Raw genomic sequence first — 12,969 nt, 5'->3', positions numbered from 1 at the left:
TCCGTTTACAGACAAGGTTTTTTTACTTCCATAGGCATAAAGCTTAATATTCGCATTTTTCAATCTGCATGGTTTGCTGGATCTACTTTTTAAATATTGAAAAGTTTTTCAATCGAGTACATTGACACTAGCACCACTATCTAAAAGCATAAAACAAGTGACATTGTTAATTTCCAACTGTAACTACCAACTGTACTAGCAGGATTATTGTTATTGGAACAATTACACATTGATCCATTCCCTGAAAGAATATATATTCAATATTCTCAGAGCTCATTTCAGTAAGTTCATGATCTCTGCAATCATGTTTAGGCTAATTTTGCACACTGTTCAACTTGGGCTTGTTGAATTCACTATTTGATTCTTTACAGAATCTAGCAAAATGAGCATACTTGGAACAGTTATAATATCTGCGACCATATGCAAAACAGTTTTTTGGATACACTCCACCGCAATTAAAACACAATTTCCGTTTTGTATGAAAGGTTTTACCTTGATGCTGCTTTGTAACATCTCTCGAACGACTAAAACTGTTGGATGAAATGTTCTTTTTCCACTTCCTCCTGTAGGAACTAACTCCACATATTCCCTGGATACTTGATTCACTCTCCATTGCACACAGTTGATCTTTAGCCAACTCCATTGCTTTTCCAGTCTCAAAGAATGTTTTGAGCTTCATTGACTTTGTGAGAGCTTTCTTTCTCAGTTCTGAAGATAGGCAACCTTGTATAATTTGACTTTTAATTTTAGAATCACGGTTTTCTCCAAATTCACAGTTTAATGACATCTTCTTCAATCTTGTACAAAACTAATCTAAACTTTCACGTTCCTCTTGTTTTGAGTTTCGGAATATATATTTTTCATATTCACTGTTTGACTTAGGAACGAAATATGATGTCAGTTTGTCAGATTCTTCTTTTAATGTTTCATATATATCTTAGCACTTATCACCCATATAGTGCAGTAAAAGGTTTTTCTTCTTTTCTTTGTCATCTTCGGTATCTTCAAGGTTCATCGCTAACATTAATACTTCAAAACGCAATAACCATTTCTTCCACCGGGGACCAGCATTTGATAAATCTTCACAATCAAACGATCTAAAATCTGGTAAATTTGTCATCTTCTAGATGTGAGTTCAAAACTTGTAAACAGCCCAGACCACTTAAGAATGCAATATACAATTCTGGAGAAACTGTAAAACACTTACGTAGTTGTAGATTTCTTCACCGACTTTGGGATGGGACTTCTGTTGACCATTACTTCACACTTAGTTCCGTAGGTCTTTCCAGTATTCAAGGTTGCACTAAGCTTCCTTTTCCCACTTAGATTAACGTTAACTTGATAGGATAGGATTTAGATATTTATTCCGGGGGAGACGAAAACCGATAACACAGCTTAACCATATGGCGAACCACGGCCTCTCGTCCGGTTACCAGTCCATATCGGGTACCGGTATGGGATTAGTTAGTTATTTGTTTTCGGAAGCATGGACTGGATGGTAGAGGAAGTCGTAACCGACCAGCGGTTACGTGAACCACCCTATGAAGGCGAGGAGTCCAGCAATCCTCTCGCACATAACTATCCCGCATGGGATTTGTACCGTACCCAAGCAGAGTAATCAGAGATGCGGTGGCGAGCGTATTTGGTATTTCTAACGCTTAGCCCGATAGGGCCGTTATTGTTGCTTTATCCTCTTCGCCAATGTAAGGTGGTGTGTATGCACGCACAACTATATTGCTATTGCAAACTTTATTGGACACGTTTAGTGGACATAACAATCGTTTCAAAATTTTGTTGGTATTGTTATTTGTCTCCATCATTTTAAAAAAATCACTTTTCTATTTGAATACTGGACCAATTGTTTAGAAATTTTCAGTGGTTAAAGATAAAATTTTTCTCCAGAAGACTATTACTTTTTTTTCGCTATGACGTCATCAAAAGTATTGCCATTGGGTGGCGTTACGTGTCCATATATTTGAGCATAGCTCTCTTGTTCACATTTACGTAACAGTTAATGCACACAGTAACAACTCATGTATTCAATGTACCACGAACCACGGTACACGTGATAAGTATACGAACAGCTGAAGTCACCTTCAGAGTTCAGACATGAACGGACTCGGGTCAAAGGTCACTATATTACAATAGCTTATCTGGCTGACATTTTCAATTCACTAAATCGATCTATGAAGGGTACTGGATTTACTGATATTGATCTGGCTGCCAACGTTAGTGCTCACTATGAAAAAAACTACTCTTGTGGAAAAACTATGTAAATCGCGGCGAATGTGAGATGTTTCCTGAATTAAGAAAATTTATTGCCGGAAAAAGTTTGAATGGTGAAGACACCATGAAAAAATAATAGAAAAAATAGAGCATTATTACGGCGACACCCTAATTCCAACAAATAAACAAAATTGGATAATTGATCCCTTTTCTGCCACTAATTTTCCCGAACTACCTCTTCAAGTTATGGAAGAGTTGACAGAAATGACTTGTGAACCTGCGAGCCGGATTTTTTTCAGTTATTTTAAAGAAAAACATTCGAAACTGTCAGCGAACATATTCTTTTGGGTTTCATTGCATTCACCATATTCCACTCTGAGAATGTATGTCATTCGACATTTAATCCCATTGGCAACTACGTAGCTTTGCGAAGCCGGATTTAGTGCTATGGGTCTGCTAAAATTAAAGCACCGAAACCGATTTGACGTAGAACACGATTTGCGTTTAAGCTTAAGCAACATTAAGCCACGATTGCAAGATCTCGCTGAAAGGAGGCAGTCGCATTCTTCACACTGATGGTTGTTGTTTGGTTCTTTTGAAAAACTTCCTAGTTTGATAAATATTTTTTTCTTGTCTGTAGGTGTATACATATATATCTTGGGGTCGCGAGTGCTTATCATACGTAATAATTTTTTCAAATGGGGTCGTGTCTCAAAAAGTTTGAAGACCACTGCCCTAAAGTGAGGTCAAAATAGTGTCTGGCAGCAGCTGTCACGCTCCGATGGTTCGTATGAAAGTTGGTAATTGAATGGCAGCGCCAGAATCTACATTCGACACAATACAGTCAAGCCTGCAAGATGACACCTATGAAACAGTTTAAAAAAAAAACAAAGAAAAAGAAGCGGACAGCATTATTTTACCATTCAATATAAACAATACAGGGTGACGCTTCTGTATGTATGTATGTTTATTCAGATTCAGATATTTATTTTCGTCATGCAAAAAACAATGCGCGATATGAAAAATGAATAAATAATATAATGTAACAAAATGTCAAATGGATATCGGCTTGTTGCAGTTGACGCGGAGTCGCGAAAAGACTCATAGAGTCATCTAGTCAGCGACACCTTGTAGCTGAAATTAAGCAGCAAATATAAGAAACGGGACACTCAATATTACACATTAACTTAATAAATTAACACGATCATACAAAAAGACAAAAAAATAAATAGAACTCAATATTACACATTGGCTTAATTGGACCAATGACATTAAACAACATGATGCGCAACTCAGGCATTTTTGGCCGAAGATCGTATCCGATAGCACGCTCCAATGCACATACTTAACGAGACGAAAACGAGCGGAAGTGTGCTGCTTTCAAGGCATAGCACTAATGGTGTTCGTTCCTGCTTTGACAGTTGTTGTCGATTTTAATGATATATTGGAAAATTGAATGTAAAAAGAAATCGGAAAAAAGTAAGGTAAATACTATTGTTGTATATCACACCCGGGCATTGCACTGTTAAGTACATGTGGGAAAGCCAGCTTTTGTCAAATACTACGAAGTTATTAAATCAGTACGGTACGTAGTTGCCCATTTGCCGAAATTGCATATTTACTTACCCCTTACGGTTTCAAATAGTTCATGCACCTCCAATTAGATTATTTTTAATCAGTGAGGATATATACTCATTGCTGTAACATACTATTGCTCATTCACTTTTATTTGCGTATTGAATTAAAGGGTTAACAAGTTCACCTAACATTTCACTCATACCGGTCTATATTGTATAGTAATTTTCTGACTAAACCCCTTTATTAGTTGGTTTATATACCAAATTCAGTAAAACATTTTTTACATAAAACATGAGATATTGGATTTATTAGCTTTTCCAATCTAAATCATATAGACTGTTTATTTATTCTTAACGAAAATTATTAAATCTCCTCTCTTTCTTTAGATGTAAAAGTTGTGGGAAAACCTGTCTAAGCATTGTGGGACTCCTGCAGCACAAGAGGCAATAGCAAAAATAGAAAGTATATCAATCAAAAAATTAAGCCGACATAAAGCAAAACTTTCAACTATTCGTCCAACCTCAATTTCCTATTATTTATTCACAGGACAACTGTAGCAGAAGGGGAGATATCAGAAGACTGGCGACATATCAGTGACAGTATGATTCCAAGAAATACAATCAGAATACTCCATAAATGTTTGCAATAGAAGAACAACCTATGGAGACATGCAAAGACATTTGACCCTTCGGTAGAGTTGTGTATGGCCCCTACATCCTGCAGGGCTTGAGGAAAATAACTAAAAATTCCAAAGCGTAAGATTGCATAAGCGGTCTTATTCGTAAAAAGGCACAAAACATGCCAGACATACTTAAAACAGCTTTGGAAAATGAGGATTATGGGTCACTCACTACACCTGTGTTATATTTGATTCATCAACTTTTGGTAGTAGGCCTACTAAAGAAGAAATTCAGGAAAGGGTATAATCATGATTTATGATAAAATACTGTTTTATATTTAGGACAACTTCAATCTAGACCAGGGATATCAAACTCGCGGCCCTGGAGAACTTCCAGTGCGGCCCTCGAACGCTTAACAATAATCGTAATTGTATTTTGGAGTTTTGTTTTATCTAAGTGTAATAGATTTTTCAACCCTTTTAAAGTGAAATTGAATATTCACACAGAAAGCAATTTACTGAAAGTAGTTTTGGAAAATTAATTTTTTTGTTCACATTTTGACCCAATTAAGAATACACATCAAGCTAGCAAAAGAATACTTGAATAAAACACTTGAGTGAATAAATTAAACGCAAAGTACATGAAGAAGGTGGCATTTTCGAAGAAAATGGGAGTTGCAATATTTCTGCATTTCACAAAATTTTGAAGCACATTGTTCCATCTGTCATATTTTCATCAGTACAATAAAAAAACACAATAAGCTCAGCAGTCAATATGACAATTTCGAAGACCAACTTCGAACAGAAAATTACCATGTGTTTGTATATTAATATAAATATACAACGAATTAGTTACTAAAAATTAATATCAACAATAATTCAAGCAATCCTATGCCATGCAATGTGGCGCGAAATGTCGTGTCGAAAATATCTGTCATTTGTTTTTTTACTGATCTATTCATGAAATGATGAAAGAAACTTTTTTGCATTACTGGAATTAATTAAACATTCGCAAAGATCCAGATTAACCCATGATCATGTGACCTCGTTAGTTAGAGTTGGTACTATAAAATCATTTCAGCCTTGCCTTAGTATGCTGGTGACACAAAAAAGATGCCAAACGTCAGGACAAATGTAATTAAAAAAACATTGAGTTTATACTGTAGTATTTTTGTTAATTTCAAGTCCATGTATTTAGATTAAGTCATTTTTAGTGTATGTATTATTCTTTCCTTATCCAAAGCTTGTTCAAAAATGATTTTGGTGGTTGTATATAGAATTTTATGATTTTTTGTAATAAATACAGTAACTTGCAATAATAGTGGAATGCAAATATCAATATGTAATTGCATTTGAAATTAAAGAAAATAATAAAACTTAATCCAACTGTTTAGTTGCATCACAATATATGTCACAAACTAAAACTATCTGAAAAATATCTTTCAAGTATACATTATCAAAAAGTGTTTTTGGCCCTTTTTACAATTTCCAAAATGCAATGCGGCTCTCAAAAACCCTTGAGTTTGACACCACTGATCTATTCTAGACGATTCAAGCATTGCTTCGGGAAATAATATCACTGCAATTAAATTGAAAAAAATCTCGCTATATTGAATACAAAATCGTTGCTATCATAAAGGTAAACCAATTCAGCCACTCGGAATATATTGGCCTTCACAAAGCAATGGAGGCAAAATTGAGAGTTCATGAGCTATGAACTTATGTTCTTTTCTTTGTCTTGAACTTTATATACTCCACAGCCCCTATTAATTTTTTTTTTAATTTTAATTACCATGTGATGGTCATACATATCTTTAACTTGTATTTTCTGTCATGATGTATTATCTCAATGTGTCAAACTTTTAATTAGTTTGCATATTTTGCTTCCAGATGACATAAATGTACAGTATTGTCTTGTTTATTACCTCAGCTTGGAGTATTGACAAGAAAAAGGTGCCCGTAAATTACGTAAAAAAAATTTTAACTCTTTGTTATAATCAGAATTCACAATTAATAGGAATCATAAACAGCCAACAATCAATGAGAATTATATGCCAAATCCCTCAGAATAAATTTGTCTTCTAAAATCGGAGGAAGGCAAAACACATATAGGTAGTTTCCATTCATACAAGTCTTTCAAGAAGACTTGCTCGAGCCAAACTAAATGAGCATCGTCAGATGATCGGTAAGTCTGCAAGTTGAATCAGTCCTGCAACCTCCTGCATAGAAGATAATATTAATTAGTGAACTAAATTCCTAAATTTAGACACAAACCTATCTACGAGGCATTATGTACCAGCAATGTTACCTACGGTTAACTAAATATGTAATATATATGTCTAATAAATTAACCTACTAAAGCATGTTCGATAGGTGCAAACTTTGTGTTATGGAATTGTATCACAGCACCGTTAAGAGAAGTAAAAACAGTTTTGCATGACACTCTCTTTAAATGAAATTTCATTGTTTTAAGCGCAAACATTAAAATTACTAACTTTGAACTTTGTCATTATCTGCAAAATGTTCCACACAAATCTTTACGCTATCGCGTTTGTAATCTTCTCTGATAAAAAAAACGTCTATGATGTCCAGAATTACTCTTTACAGCTTGTCTGCCATTCCAGCTTCCCAAGTGAGCAAAACTTCTTAGATATAGAGATTATTTTCTTTCGTTACAGGCGCAAAAAGGCAGGCACTACACGTGAAGTAGACGCCGAGTAGCAAAAGCGAGCGGAAAACGGTCGCGAAAGGCGACGAGAAATATGTGCATTGGAGCGTATCATGAAATACAATCTTTCGCATGTAGTCTTATGGAGTGACGTCAGAGTTGCCTATCATGTTGTTTAATGTCATTGATTGGACACAATCATTCGAAAAATGAAAAACAACAAGAAAAAACCTGAGTAACTTCGGGATGCCACAATCCCTGTGGAATGATTAACAAACATGAAATAGGCTATAATCATACAAGAAAAAGAGCGGCAAAACATGCGAAATAAACCACGGAATGCCACAATGACTTTGGAATAAAAAAAGATTACTTTTAAATAAAACACAAGACAGATAAAAAACATCAACAAATCGAAAATACACCACGGAATGTCATGACGGACGCAACAGCGACATCTATAAAATGGTTATGCCTCGTTGAGTACGGAGCACAGCGAAATTGCGTTATGACTCAGCGTTCAGTCTACACCAAGATGGTGTACCCAGCAACGGGAGTTTGCTGCTAGGGTTGAATTTGTGGCTATTTTCTGTTAAAGCGATTGCTAGTAAATTATTGGCTCTACAGATTAGTGCAGAATGAATTATGAGATCTGCATACTTCGTGTCGATTGCACTGGGCTGAAAATAGTAAGGAAATACCAGGACACAATATGCAGACAGAAGAAAATGGCAAGTTTCAAAAAGATGGATGGATATAGAAAACAACAGAAGGTAATGTTTTCAGATCAATGACAACTAGGCCTATAGGCATCAAGATATAGGCTTTTCAGTGCATGTTTGTAAGAATTATAACTACTGGTTCGAATGTTATTAGGGAGGTTATTCCACAATTTAACACCAACGAATTTGATCGAGTTTTGAGTTCGTTTGGTGCTGAAGCGATTTACATAATATGAGCACCCGACAGAGGAGCGCGTTTCATAAGAGTGAACGTTGCTCTGTTTTAAAAAATAGTTGGTGAAAGCAGAAGGGAGTTTTTTGCAGTGATGTTGGTGCATTATTTTCAATACCTCAATTTCATAAATATCTGCTAATTTAATAATTTTAAGACTATGATAAATAGGACTAAGTCGTGAAATATAACTGGCAGCAGAAATTGCACGAATTGCTCGGTTCTGAATAATTTCAATGCGGTGTAATAAGGTTTTATCAGCTGAACCCCAAGCAATTATGCCATACTGGATATGGCTTTGAAATAAGGAATAGTAAATCATGCGTAAGGTGGTAAGCGATGTGTATCTTCTAAGCTTGTATAGCATTCCAATAGACTTGGATAATTTAACGGCCAGGTTGGACAAGTGAATATCCCACTTCATTTTACTATCAATGTATATATCAAGATATTCAAAGGAATGGACATTTTCCAATTTTTTATTATCAATTTGGATTTCCAAAACATTTTTCGATTTGCATTGGTATGGAGATATTAACATAGATTTTGATTTTTCAATGTTTAGTGTTAATTTATTGGCTTTCATCCAACTTGACACTTTTGCAATTTCAGTATTTACTCTCAACTGAAGAACTGCACAAGATTTGTCGCTGTCAAGGAGATTAGTATCGTCAGCGAACAATTTGGAAAATAATGAAGAGCAATAAGTTATGTCGTTAATATATACTAGAAAAAGGAGAGGGCCCAAACAGCTACCTTGAGGAACTCCGTGCGTCACCGGTAAGGGAGAAGAACAGTATGATCCCACTTGAACATATTGAGATCTATTATACAAATAAATAGAAATGAGTTTGCTTGCAATTCCCCGTATACCATAATGACTCAACTTAGAAATCAGGATGTCGTGATTCACAGTATCGAAAGCTTTCTTTAGATCTAGAAAAGTTGCACTGACATACTCCTTTCTTTCCAATTTATCATAGATATATGATACTGTATCTAAAATGGCATGTGATGTAGAATAATTGCTCTGAAAACCGAATTGATATTTATTTATTACATCATATTTAGTTAAAAAATTTGCGAGTCTTTTATGTAACAAACGCTCAAACATTTTATCAATTGCTGAGAGGATTGATATTGGTCTATAATTTGAAATTAATTTTTTATTTCCAGATTTGAAAAGAGGAATAACCCTGGCGGTTTTGAGAGATGAAGGAAAGATTCCAAGTAACAGCGAGGAATTGAAGAATCTTGAGAGACAAGGGGCAATTATATCCGCAACTAATTTGATGAAGCGCGCTGGGATGTTGTCTGGTCCTACAGCCTTCCTGTCGATAAGATTTTGTATTTCGATTAAAATTTCATTCGCGGTGGATGAGCTCAAAAAGATGGATTGGCTCACACGATTGCGGAGAAAAGGTTCGAAGTTAGCTGTATCATTGGAAAACTTATCAGCCAGGCTGGACCCAATTGTTGAGAAGTATTTGTTAAATTCTGTTGCGATTAAAAGTTCATCTCTAGTTATACAACCTTTTTCAGTATTAATTTCATCAATTTTATGCTTCAATTTCTTTTTTGCATTTGTGATTTGGCCAACTATTTGCCATGTTGACCTGGGATTACCTTTGGTTGTAGCAATAAGATTTTGATAATAGATTTGTTTAGCTTTATCTATGGTTCTTGACAAAATATTTCTATATTGTTTAAAGTAAGAGCTGTGGGAACTGTTACCTTTCAAGAAGTGAGTTTTAAACATTTTATTTTTGTGTCGAATACAAGCGTTTAGCCCTTTGGTTAACCATGGTTTTGATTGTAACCTTTTCTGACGCCGAGAAAGTGGTCGAAGTGGGGCATGGCGATCAATTAGGTGAACAAATGACTTTATAAAGTCGTCAAAAACACTATTAAAATTTTGGATATTTAAATTAATTCCAGCAAATTGATTAGCAAAAATTACCTCTGCATCACTACGAAAGCAATCGATTGAGAATGTTGACATGTCCCTTGACATTCTGCGATTGTATGTGTATGATGGTTTGATGCCTCTCAGACAGCACATGATCGGAAAATGGTCTGTGATGTCTGACAGAACTATGTGGGAATCTATTTTTAGGTTTCTGATATTTGTATATACATGATCAATGAGAGTTGCTGATGTACGGCTAACTCTAGTTGGGTCAGTGATTAGGGATGTGGCATTGTGTGAAATGAGCATATTGGCATAATTTGCAATATGAGCGTTACTAGGTGTTAAAAGTAAGTTGATGTTAAAATCTCCAATTATCAAAAATTGTTTGTTTGCCAATTTAGCAAGAGAAGTTTCCAACATGTCAGTAAAATGAGGAACATCATTTCGAGGGTGTCTATATATCACACCAACGATTAATTTATTGTCAGTACTGGCCAAAGTGATTTCGAACCATACATTCTCACAGTTCGGGTAATTAAGATTATAAATTGAAATTTCATTATAGGTAAGGTCGTCACGGATAAAAGCACCAGCACCACCGGCTTTGGTGGTAGAAGGCATGTGTATGAAACTATACCCATCCATATTAATATTAGAAACATTGTCACTTGATAATTTTGACTCGCTTATTGCTACTATATGGGGAGGAGATGGAAAATTGTTTAAAAGAGTTATCAAGTCATCAATATTTTTTTGTAGGGATCGAATATTTACATGGAAAATTATCAAGTCAGATAAAGATTGGTTAGACTTTAAATTATGAACTTCTATATTACTGCACATTGTGACATCACTGGAAAAAACTAATTGAGAGTTACTAGAATTGGCCATTTAAGATGACAAAAGATAATTGCAATGTGGTATAAGACAAGTAGCCATATTTAGGAAAACATAAATTTTTCCAAGAGACATATTCGTCTCGTAAAAGCAATGTAAAAGAGTTGGTAATTATAAATACTGAAGACGGAATGTGATATACCTTAAAAAAACTCTCCGTATATCAGACTTGACTATTGAAAATTTTTCAAATTTTGAAACCATCAATTTTATTAAAAAATTATCTAACCGCGTGCCGCTTACAGGTGGACTACTGATAGCTAATTCAGTACCGTAATTTTAGCTTAGTCAATTTCGATCACTGCAATTGAACTATAAAGCTCCACATCAGGCATAATGAAAACTAAGTTAAACAACTATTTTTTGAAAACTGAACTAAAAACTGACAGATAACACGCAAAACAATCAAAAAACGGGGCAATGTTTACAACCCAGCTTGAACATCTGTCTGAGCGGCTGCAGAAAGTGCAATTATTTCTTATTGGGTATGATTGAGCGTTAAGATCATAAACAAGAAAATCGATGTTCGGGGATATCCAAATGTTAAGTACCGGTAGCTAAGTAATAGGCTATTGTTACACACTAAATATTGTATTTCATATGATTTTAATAATAGACGCTAGAATGGACTCAAAAAAGCCAAAAAAAAAACACCATAAAAACCCAAACGATTATTCTGACGCTAAACGAATTTGAAAAATGGCAAATTTGGCGTCAAAAAAGTCAATACGACAACCCGGCCTGAGAATTAGACTGATTATATTATTGCATTTGCTTTATCGTTGTTGAAGGGTGATTTTCCCGTAATAATCGCATTGTTATATCATAATGTATTTGTAAACAAGCTGTCCATCTCTCACCGAGCTGATTTGCGTGCTTAGTTAGGTTACCGTTAGACTAACAGCATGGCGAGTTTTAGCTATCTGCTTATAACTCCTATTCAATCTTTGGTGCAAAAGCCATCAAAGTAATCTAGTCATTTGCATTTATATGGTTTGCATTTTATTTTCAGCTATGACTGAAATTAAATGTAAATAAAGACAGCGACAGAACCTTGCTTCAGTTGTTTCTCAAAACAGGCACACACATCGCATTAACATTTGCAGAATAAATTGGTTCAAAGCTGGTTTTATTTTTTACAAGTGTGCAGCAGAATTTTTTTTTTCATATTTGCCAAGTGCGCCTCGAGCAAAAAAAGTTTGAGAACTGCTGGTCTAAACGCAAAAAACGGTTGGACATATATGACCTCTGCAGTACTGAATTATTAACGGCAATAAGCAGTAGTTTACTGTCATTTGCATCCAAATCGAATAAGATATTCTAATCTGTAGAACAGAAATTCAACGTTTGCACAATAAGGAATATTTGGCTTGAACACAATGGGAAGCAAGCAGCTATCAGATCATGCTTTCAATATATATCAGTGATATTCGAGGCCAAGATTAATTGATATATTCAGGGCATCGTGACTGGGGAGACTGTTTTCCATTTTACAAAGCAAACTTGAAATTATTAAATTTTGAACATTTATAGCGTGACATAATCTGTAAATATGCTGCCGTAGAACTTGATGTCGATGTTGATATATATACAGTCGCAGGTAATTAATTTTAAACACTTAAAATCCAAAAAATAACAGAAATTTTGAAGGATCCACAATCTCACATTTTAGAAAGAGATAATGAAATACGGTTGTAAAATGCTACTTAATGATTTACATTGCATATTTGTTACAAAAAGTTGTGAAAATGATAAAAATAGGATTTAATGAAGTTCAATTATCCGAAGAGGACAAAAACCCTGTTAAACCAGCGTCTTCCAGCAAGGGGAAGTTCTTTCTTAGTAATCGATTATCAAATCACTTGTTTTTCCAAAAATTTCGGCTTGAGAAAAATATTTAAATATTTTTGTTGTGAGACATTTGTCCTGATCTTTTTTAGGGGATTTCCTGCTCAATTTTCATTTTAGATATAGATATTCCCCCCATTGTCTTGCAACCATACCATTAATAGAGGCGAAAGGTAACTGAGACAAAACGAAGAAAACATTACATACAACGAATATCCCGCTGTCCGAGGGGTTGTTTTGCTGGGGTTTATCGGAATGAACAAATCG

At 34.9% G+C, this 12,969-nt stretch overlaps 2 long non-coding RNA genes across 2 annotated transcripts; both read left to right on the top strand.

Annotated features, from left to right (window-relative positions):
- The first annotated feature begins 3,198 nt into the window (after positions 1-3,198).
- LOC144431426 (uncharacterized) lies at positions 3,199-5,250 on the top strand. The gene is made up of 3 exons (XR_013479993.1): positions 3,199-3,710; positions 4,191-4,266; positions 4,351-5,250. It is a non-coding gene; the product is annotated as an uncharacterized LOC144431426 (long non-coding RNA).
- Positions 5,251-7,611: 2,361 nt separating this feature from the next.
- LOC144431471 (uncharacterized) lies at positions 7,612-10,793 on the top strand. Its single transcript, XR_013480039.1, has 3 exons — positions 7,612-7,864; positions 8,658-8,825; positions 9,222-10,793. It is a non-coding gene; the product is annotated as an uncharacterized LOC144431471 (long non-coding RNA).
- Positions 10,794-12,969: the final 2,176 nt, after the last annotated feature.

Source organism: Styela clava, chromosome 13, assembly GCF_964204865.1.
Source record: "Styela clava chromosome 13, kaStyClav1.hap1.2, whole genome shotgun sequence".
Lineage (NCBI taxonomy): Eukaryota > Metazoa > Chordata > Ascidiacea > Stolidobranchia > Styelidae > Styela > Styela clava.
Note: the sequence above shows the minus strand (reverse complement) of the source record. Positions and strands in the feature narration are given on the sequence as shown.